Raw genomic sequence first — 10,321 nt, forward strand, 5'->3', positions numbered from 1 at the left:
ATTAATAATTTTAATTCATGTTATTACTATATTGTTTGTTTGTTTTATGTTTTATATTTTACAATTTTGTAACACCATTTGCTAGCACTATTTTGTAACACTATGATACTCATCATGATCATTATTTAATTCATGTTATTACTATATTAATAATTTTAATTTATGTTATTATTATATCAATGATTTTAATTCATGATATTACCTTTTTTTATGTTTTACAGTTTACTATATTGTAAGACTATTTTGTAACACTATTATACTAATCATTATCATTATTTAATTCATGTTATTAATGTATTTTTTGTTTGTTTTATGTTTTATATTTTACTGTTTTGTAAAACTATTTTGTAAAAATATTATACTAAACATTAACATTATTTAACTCATGTTATTACTATATCGTTTGTTTGTTTTGTTTTATGTTTTATGTTTTACTATATTGTAACACTATTATACTAATCTGTCACATACCTCGGTAACCTCGTATGTAAAAGTAGGAAGTTAGAATTTTTATACAAATTACCCACTAGTAATTTATCAAATTCATAACTCCACAATCATCATTAACCATTAGAGATAGTGTTCATTAATACATAAATTAAATTGCAATAACAGTGAGTAAGTTGCATAACAATTAAACCTTTAGCTCTGATACCACTTGTCACATACCCCGGTAACCTCGTATGTAAAAGTAGGAAGTTAGAATTTTTATACAAATTACCCACTAGTAATTTATCAAATTCATAACTCCACAATCATCATTAACCATTAGAGATAGTGTTCATTAATACATCAATTAAATTGCAATAGCAGTCAGTAAGTTGCATAACAATTAACTCCAACCATGGTAGTGTAATAATATAAACTATCTCATAATTCCTTGCATCCATTTCACGATTACCATAACCATATTAATTTGGACATTATGATCATGCCATCAAATAAAGAACCATCAACATCAAGGATTCAACATCATCCAACTGACACAAAAGACAATCACATCAATTACACCATTGAACACTGATATACCCTGGAAACCCCGTAGGGTGAAAACCAGCAAACGTTTAATCTTATTATTAAACGCTCGTGAGGGTTTTCACCCCTCACTCAATGGCTCATAAGGGATTTCATCCCTTAACCATTGTTATTAAAATAATTACAATGAATTATCATTAAGCTGTCACATAACTAGCTAAAAGCTAATACATTTTTCATGTAATCTTTTATTTACATACCGCCACATACAATATTCCTTGTGGCATGATTGTTCTAGCAATGTGTGTTCCTGCAACTCGAACTCATCTGCATGAACCCTTGATCCTCTTCCTGCCACAACCTTAAACAACACTTTTCTGTGGCATCATTCGCCATCGTTTTCCTGTCAATGCTGTTGACAACAAGCTTTGGCAACAAGAATTAGATACCATATTAAAGAACCAATAATCAATGTTTGAAAGAGATCCTTTAGCATCCACTCATATGCGTAAGCAAGCATGACTTACTATTTAACTAGCATATATACCCAAATAATACTGTTTGACCTCCACAATGTTTACTAATGCATAACTCTCTTTAAGAGTTTTAACTCATTAGTTCGTGTAAAACCGAGAAAAGAATCAAGACCAGATTCCTATTGTCCAAGATAAATATTCGTAAATAGCAGCAAAAAAGTGAATAAACATGGTCGTTCTTGTATATTTAGCTGCATTCTAAAACCAAGGCGGAAATTAATACTCGCACACGAGTATTCCCATGGTCTTGCAAACAAACTATAACAACATAAATACATGAATAGCTTCATGCATGTAATACATATTCAAACATCAAAAGTTAACTAGAATCTTAAAGCATTTAACACAAGATTCACATGTAATTTTCTAGAAAAAAAACTACATATACTTAGCTTTTATGTCCACACGTTTATTCCACGTTCTTCAGGAACTGGTCGCCATAGCGCATGCTCAGGTCTTGTTAACTTGCATATTTGAACTCAAGTCTGCAGGCCCCCTGCCTCAGATCTGCAGCATTATAGCTCCAACGAAGAGCTAGCACACATACTCACTCTGCGTGAACAACCGCAACAACCACGACAGGCTCAAATTCAAGATGTATTTCTGGAAAAGCTGTAATGCCTTTTTCGATGTCTTCCAATGTTTCATTGCAGCACACCTTCGGCAGCACTTTACCACCCAATCCTTTCACCAGTTGGGCGCGACTCCTCTCAAAGTGTTCACACAAGCTCGATCCACACTTGGCACTCAATAGATTTCAAAACAACTTTACACAGTCCATAGATCTCAGCAGATCAACAACGCTTCCACGCAAGTCCTCTACGAGAGATGCTGTAGTTTTCCAACGACACAACTAGAAACTCTTTGCGTAATGACTCCAAGAAGGCCGAGAGAAACCTTAGCAACATTCAGGTCTGGATGGGATTCATCGAAGCTCACAACACTCGCATAACCCAGAGGCGAAGGTACCACCAATCTCATGCCAACAACATACTCATGAACTGCACTTCCATTATTAAACAGAGAGCTGCCATGCGCCCCGGTGCTGAGTAGCCCTCCGATGGTAATCCCCTCCCAATAGAGCAAGTGAGGGAGAGCCAAATTATGTTCAGCAGTAGCATCTATAACTTCCCTCAGAGACGCTCCCCCCTCTATGGTAATCATCATTGATCCTTTTGTCCACCCCAATACCAAGAATCAGTTCTCAAAAATCAGTTCCGAATCCAAGAATCAGTTCCGATACTAACTGCTAACTATCCCAGCCATTTCTCTCCGAAGCCATCCCACCATTGGAGAGCGTCCTTAAACCTAGCCTCATCACAGGAATAACCATCAGACGTGGAGCTTGAGGGGAAGGTGGTTAGCTCAACCCTCTCTCCAGAAGCCTAACCGTGAGATCCATACCCCTACGATCGCACGGGGAGAAACTATACAAATGTCAAAGGGAGGAGAAGCTTCCCCTCGTTCAGTTCCATGGAAATCAAGAATCGGTTCAATAACTAATTCGTAATTTTTGTAATTAAAAATTAATTTTACTCAGGGTTAGTTACAATAGGGATATTACATACTCCCCCCCTTAACAAGAACACCGTCCTCGGTGTTCATCTCTTGTTGGAACTTTAGATTGTACTCAATGTATAATCATCTAAACCACACAAAATGTGATCCTTCCTCTTTAAAATCAAAGTTTTTCATTCCAAGAAATGACAACAAACAAAATAGTAATGATATAGTCATAAGAAATATCATTAGTTATAAGCATCAATAGTCATAAGCGTTCGTAATTGCAAAAATATGCAACTTCTAATCGCCACCACTTGGCCCTTATTCATTCACAATAAACAATTCTCTGTGTCAACTTACCATTACTTACCATCTATTCTTGAAAATCATGAATACTTTCATGTAACCATTTTAATAGTGGTTGGACAATTCCTCAACCCTCCATGGTAAGTAATTCCTGTAATATATGACTAACAAATTCAATCACATTAGTCACTATATTTTGAGTCAAATGAAATACGTTTGACTATCAATCAATTGTGCAATGCTAGATTATTTCTAAATCACAGTACTTTTACAAGTACTTAAAGAGCACTAACACCAATCATCAAATGATAAACCACTGCTCACGTGCACACTGAACGAATTCTCACTAAAGACATCCGCAAAGTGCTTCTAGATGTACCAAAAGAGCACCTAGCTCTCTAATCATCAAAACAGCCAATCACTGCATCATTTGAAAATGGTCTTAGCCCCTACTAAGACTTTCACAAGATTAGTAATACAACAAAGGAATTAAAATTTCCTACAAGATTAATGATACAATAAAGGAATTAAAATTTCCAATAACTCCTTATTGAGTACTAAACTCATTTTCTGTTAAACGTGCATAACATATTTTACACAACTATATATAGAATTCATCTTCAACATATCATATAGTTGATTCCTTCATTTCTTTAGCCATGAGCACCCTAATAGGCTAAAGAATTCCCAACCCATGGGAACTGGTTTCCACAACCAAAACGAGTCATTTTCACATCCAGACAGTTTCTTTGATAGAGACCTTACCAGGTCTAACATGGAATTCCACTGGCCAAACAGCTCAAGAATTCCAGGGAGAGGAAATCTGGGCAGACAAGTACCATCAACCCCTCCGGGCAGGTAGCTGCCATCAACCCAACTCCGGGCAGACAAGTACCATCAACCCCTCCGTGCAGGTAATTGCCATCAACCCAAGGCATTCCAGCCTTTCACAATCCAGGCAAATAAGTACCATCAGCCCCTCCGGGCAGGTAACTGCCATCAACCCAACTATCTGCAACTGTCTGGCATGTTAATTCCTCTTTTATTACTCTTTCTCAAATTAATTTACACAATGAACCATATGAACATTATTATTAGCACAACAAACATGCATGTACACCATGCATTTACACTTATCCCTCATCATGGGTCCACAACATCTAGATTGATGGGAACCATATCTATCATACACGTTGTATGCATGCAAATTTCCCAAATAACATAATTCATGCATATCATATAACATCATTCTTTCTCATTTATGATTCCATTTCACATTGCAACAATTTATGTGATGAGTTTTCTTGTTGCCATTAAGCTACCACCACTTAATCCCATCAGCAACGTTAGTTATAAATATGCATAAGTTAACACATATTCAATTTCCAAGAAGTTTCATGCATACAATATTGTTATGTATAAAAGCATATGCAAATACTCATTGATGTATAAATGTCAAAAACAGTTGAGTTAATACTCTCAGCATTCCCAATTTTGCCATAGTCTGTTGTTCCAATTCAAATCATCATTAATGGAGTATTATCTTACGTTTTCTATGGCTAGCTTGGGTCATGCATTGTTAATGTACTTAAACATAATCTCTCTAACATACACAGATCATAACTCTATATCACAATGACTAATCTTTGTGCATACCATTGCTTATCATATAAGCCTTTCACTAGAATACTACCATCATTTCATACAACAAACTACATACCCCTTTCTTAAAGGAAGTCATTTTAACCTCATTCTTCTATCTTCCCTTTCAGGGAATTATTAAAGATATCCATCTTTATGTATAAAAAAAATCAAGATACAGAACAAGATTTACTTATCCATCCAAAATCAAGAAATCAACACAACTCATCTAGCAAGACAATCTCTTCAAAAGATTATTGTCTTCAAGAAAGTTAACATGATCACTCTCTCTATGCACACACAGAGTCATAGTTCCAAAGTCACAATAGCTATCATTATGCAACATGTGTTCTCCTAACACAATTACTTTACTTCAATGCACATAGTTATTTCCATGAAACAAGTAAGGATTTTGGTTCTTGTATGAACACTATTCTAATGTGTCTTTAAGGAAAGAATCCTCTACCTTTATTTTCAAGAAAATTCTCATAAAATCCTTTATCTTCATAAATGAAGTATGCACACTCTTAGAATGAAACTATATTTAGCAAGGATTTTATTCCAAGAAAAATGACAAGAGACAAACATTTCTCACACGAGACTCACATGTAGTCTTTTTAGGAAGAACTACCTATTTTCTTTACTAAGAAAACATATAAAATAACCAATCTTTTACTGCAAGCATTATCATATTTTCTCTACCAAGAAAACATTTAAACAATCAATTTTTACTGTAGAAATCAACCCCATGATATTCCCAACTATTTAATAAAACACAACTGATTATTCTCTATAAAGAATAGAGTTACTTTTCCTTGGTTCAACATGCATAACTAATAAATTGAACCACCCTTACCAGAAGCAATTGCTCTACTTATGCAATTAGAAGCATAATCTCCTAAGTGTCACACATGCAGCAGAGTTACCACTTGGTGCTATATGCAACAACTATCATAACACTACTATGTGACCATTCCAGAATATTGACTACAAGGATACATTACGAAAATCATTATTATCAGCACACTATAGTTATCATTTTCCAACTCCTTAAGCATGGTCAAGGGAATACTCACATGCACATCGAGCACTATCTGGTCATCACCAGATTCAGTGATTCTTTTTCCCATCTCCGTCTGTCCTTACAGCACGGTCTTCTTCCTTCTCCTTGCTTCTTTTCCCTTGGAAGCATCTATAGTTGGGGAAGGTAATTAGAGTTTTACTGACAACTGTATTAACACAGGTAGTCTATTTATGAATAATTATCGCATGTAATTATACCATGAGTGGGTCCTAGAAATGTTACCCACTGATCATGCCTCTACAATTAACTTCACCCTGGAATGCAACATGCATAAGGAATCCATCATTCCCATAGTAGAGATAAATTCAACCATCGTTAAATCAAGGCTCCAATGGTTTTTATCTCCCAACAAGTAATGATTAACATAAACACATACCATGCTAATGGATTTCTCTTAATTAGAGGGTAATCATCATTACTCTATTAAGACATAAGCATATACTATTCATCATGCATTCTCATGGTGAATAAAATTAAGAACTCTTCTCATAAACAACTGGAACTATAGCACAGAGAGAGTAAAAATCTTCATACACACATTCCATGCGTGTGACATCAATCAACCTTCACTTGTTTTCGAATTGTAATAATCTTAAGTCTAGTTCAATTAATGCATATAAGTTCTATGGGTTAGTCATACAACACTAACCAATCTCAACTACCAATCGTCTTAATGAAATCATGGCAAAACTTAATCAAAAATTAGTTACGACAATCAAGTCTCGCTGTTTGACTCATTGCATGTTTTCAATATCTAAGGGGTTCTTCTAATGTCCTTTTAAAACAATCCAATTCAAGGATGTTCCCCATAATTTATATTCATGCATTGACTCATTAAGTTTCGTTCATTGTAACTTCAATTTTGTTTAATAAATGAATCATAGTTATTGCCATATTTGCAAAGCAAAAGCTGGTAGTTCGTTGTCACTTTCCTCAATGAGTGTTCAATAGTGTTCTTACGTGTAATGAGGGTTCATTATTGTTCTTAAGTGCGACAAAAGTTTTCATGGTCTTTTATCCTCATCAGGAATCCAATGTCATGAAACATAGTCATGCAGCAACCTTATTACTTCTACTCAAAGCAGTTTAAACACGAATCACACTTATCATGCCAAAATAGTGTACTATGTAAATCAATATGTGAATGATTAAACTCATACCTGAATTAATGCCTACTGATGGTGTACCTCAATATCCTTTCCGCTTACCAATTCCCGAAGGCGCCAGTACTGCAACCTTTAGCTCTGATACCACTTGTCACATACCCCGGTAACCTCATATGTAAAAGTAGGAAGTTAGAATTTTTATACAAATTACCCACTAGTAATTTATCAAATTCATAACTCCACAATCATCATTAACCATTAGAGATAGTGTTCATTAATACATCAATTAAATTGCAATAACAGTCAGTAAGTTGCATAACAATTAAACCTTTAGCTATGATACCACTTGTCACATACCCCGGTAACCTCGTATGTAAAAGTAGGAAGTTAGAATTTTTATACAAATTACCCACTAGTAATTTATCAAATTCATAACTCCACAATCATCATTAACCATTAGAGATAGTGTTCATTAATACATCAATTAAATTGCAATAACAGTCAGTAAGTTGCATAACAATTAACCCCAACCATGGTAGTGTAATAATATAAACTATCTCATAATTCATTGCATCCATTTCACGATTACCATAACCATATTAATTTGGACATTATGATCATAGCATCAAATAAAGAACCATCAAAATCAATGATTCAACATCATCCAATTGACACAAAAGACAATCACATCAATTACACCATTGAACACTGATATACCCTGGAAACCCCGTAGGGTGAAAACTAGCGAACGTTTAATCTTATTATTAAACGCTCATGAGGGTTTTCACCCCTCACTCAATGGCTCATAAGGGATTTCATCCCTTAACCATTGTTATTAAAATCATTACAATGAATTATCATTAAGCTGTCACATAACTAGCTAAAAGCTAATACAGTTTTCATGTAATCTTTTATTTACATACCGCCACATACAATATTCCTTGTGGCATGATTGTTCTAGCAATGTGTGTTCCTGCAACTCGAACTCATCTGCATGAACCCTTGATCCTCTTCCTGCCACAACCTTAAACAACACTTTTCTGTGGCATCATTCGCCATCATTTTCCTGTCAATGCTGTTGACAACAAGCTTGGGCAACAAGAATTAGATACCATATTAAAGAACCAATAATCAATGTTTGAAAGAGATCCTTTAGCATCCACTCATATGCGTAAGCAAGCATGACTTACTATTTAACTAGCATATATACCCAAATAATACTGTTTGACCTCCACAATGTTTACTAATGCATAACTCTCTTTAAGAGTTTTAACTCATTAGTTCATGTAAAACTGAGAAAAGAATCAAGACCAGATTCCTATTGTCCAAGATAAAAATTCGTAAATAGCAGCAAAAAAGTGAATAAACATGGTCGTTCTTGTATATTAAACTGCATTCTAAAACGAAGGCGAAAATTAATACTCGTACACGAGTATTCCCATGGTCTTGCAAGCAAACTATAACAACATAAATACATGAATAGCTTCATGCATGTAATACATATTCAAACATCAGAAGTTAACTAGAATCTTAAAGCGTTTAACACAAGATTCACATGTAATTTTCTAGAAAGAAAACTACATATACTTAGCTTTTATGTCCACACGTTTATTCCACGTTCTTCAAGAACTGGTCGCCATATCGCGTGCTCAGGTCTTGTTGACTTGCATATTTGAACTCAAGTCTGCAGGCCCCCCGCCTCAGATCTGCAGCATTATCGCTCCAACGAAGAGCTGGCACACATACTCACTCCGCGTGAACAACCGCAACAGCCACGACAGGCTCAAATTCAAGATGTATTTCTGGAAAAGCTGTAATGCCTTTTTCGACGTCTTCCAATGTTTCATTGCAACACACCTTCGGCAGCACTTTACCACCCAATCCTTTCACCAGTTGGGCGCGACTCCTCTCAAAGTGTTCACACAGGCTCGATCCACACTTGGCACTCAATAGATTTCAAAACGACTTTACACAGTCCATAGATCTCAGCGGATCAACAACGCTTCCACGCAAGTCCTCTACGAGAGATGCTGTAGTTTTCCAACGACACAACTAGCAACTCTCTGCGTAATGACTCCAAGAAGGCCGAGAGAAACCTTAGCAGCATTAAGGTCTGGATGGGATTCATCGAAGCTCACAACACTCGCATAACCCGGAGGCGAAGGTACCACCAATCTCATGCCAACAACATACTCATGAACTGCACTTCCATTATTAAACAGAGAGCTGCCATGTGCCCCGGTGCTGAGCAGCCCTCCGATGGTAATCCCCTCCCAATAGAGCGAGTGAGGGAGAGCCAAATTATGTTCAGCGGCAACATCTATAACTTCCCTCAGAGACGCTCCCCCCTCTACGGTAATCGTCATTGATCCTTTTTGTCCACCCCAATACCAAGAATCAGTTCTCAATACCAAAAATCAGTTCCGAATCCAAGAATCAGTTCCGATACTAACTGCTAACTATCCCAGCCATTTCTCTCCGAAGCCATCCCGCCGTTGGAGAGCGCCCTTAAACCTAGCCTCATCGCAGGAATACCCATCAGACATGGAGCTTGAGGGGAAGGTGGTTACCTCAACCCTCTCTCCAGAAGCCTAACCGTCAGATCCATACCCCTACGATCGCACGGGGAGAAACTATACAAATGTCAAAGGGACGAGAAGCTTCCCCTCGTTCAGTTCCATGGAAATCAAGAATCGGTTCAATAACTGATTCGTAAGTTTTGTAATTAAAAATTACTTTTACTCAGGGTTAGTTACAATAGGGATATTACATAATCATTATTATTATTTAATTCATGTTATTACTATATTAATAATTTTAATTCTGGTTATTACTATATTGTTTGCTTCCTTTATGTTTTATGTTTTACTATAATGTAACACTATTATACTAATCAATATAATTATTTAATTCATGTTATTACTGTCTTGATTTGTTTTATATTTTAGGTTTTACTATTTTTGTAACAATATTATACTAACCTTTATCATTATTTATTTCATGTTATTACTATATTAATAATTTTAATTCATGTTATTACAATATTGTTTATTTGTTTTATGTTTTACTATATTGTAACACTATTTTGCAACACTATTATACTAATCATTATCATTATTTAACTCATGTTATTACTATATTTCTTGTTTGTTTTATTCTTTTTCTAACAC

At 35.4% G+C, this 10,321-nt stretch overlaps 1 pseudogene; it reads right to left on the bottom strand.

Annotated features, from left to right (window-relative positions):
- Positions 1–9,169: 9,169 nt before the first annotated feature.
- Positions 9,170–9,517, bottom strand: LOC149150327 (putative L-gulonolactone oxidase 1 pseudogene; annotated as a pseudogene).
- Between the last annotated feature and the right edge of the window lie 804 nt (positions 9,518–10,321).

The sequence above is a fragment of the Pinus tabuliformis genome, chromosome 9, assembly GCF_031772625.1.
Source record: "Pinus tabuliformis cultivar Carrire ecotype Pingquan chromosome 9, CPIR1, whole genome shotgun sequence".
NCBI classification, from domain to species: domain Eukaryota; kingdom Viridiplantae; phylum Streptophyta; class Pinopsida; order Pinales; family Pinaceae; genus Pinus; species Pinus tabuliformis.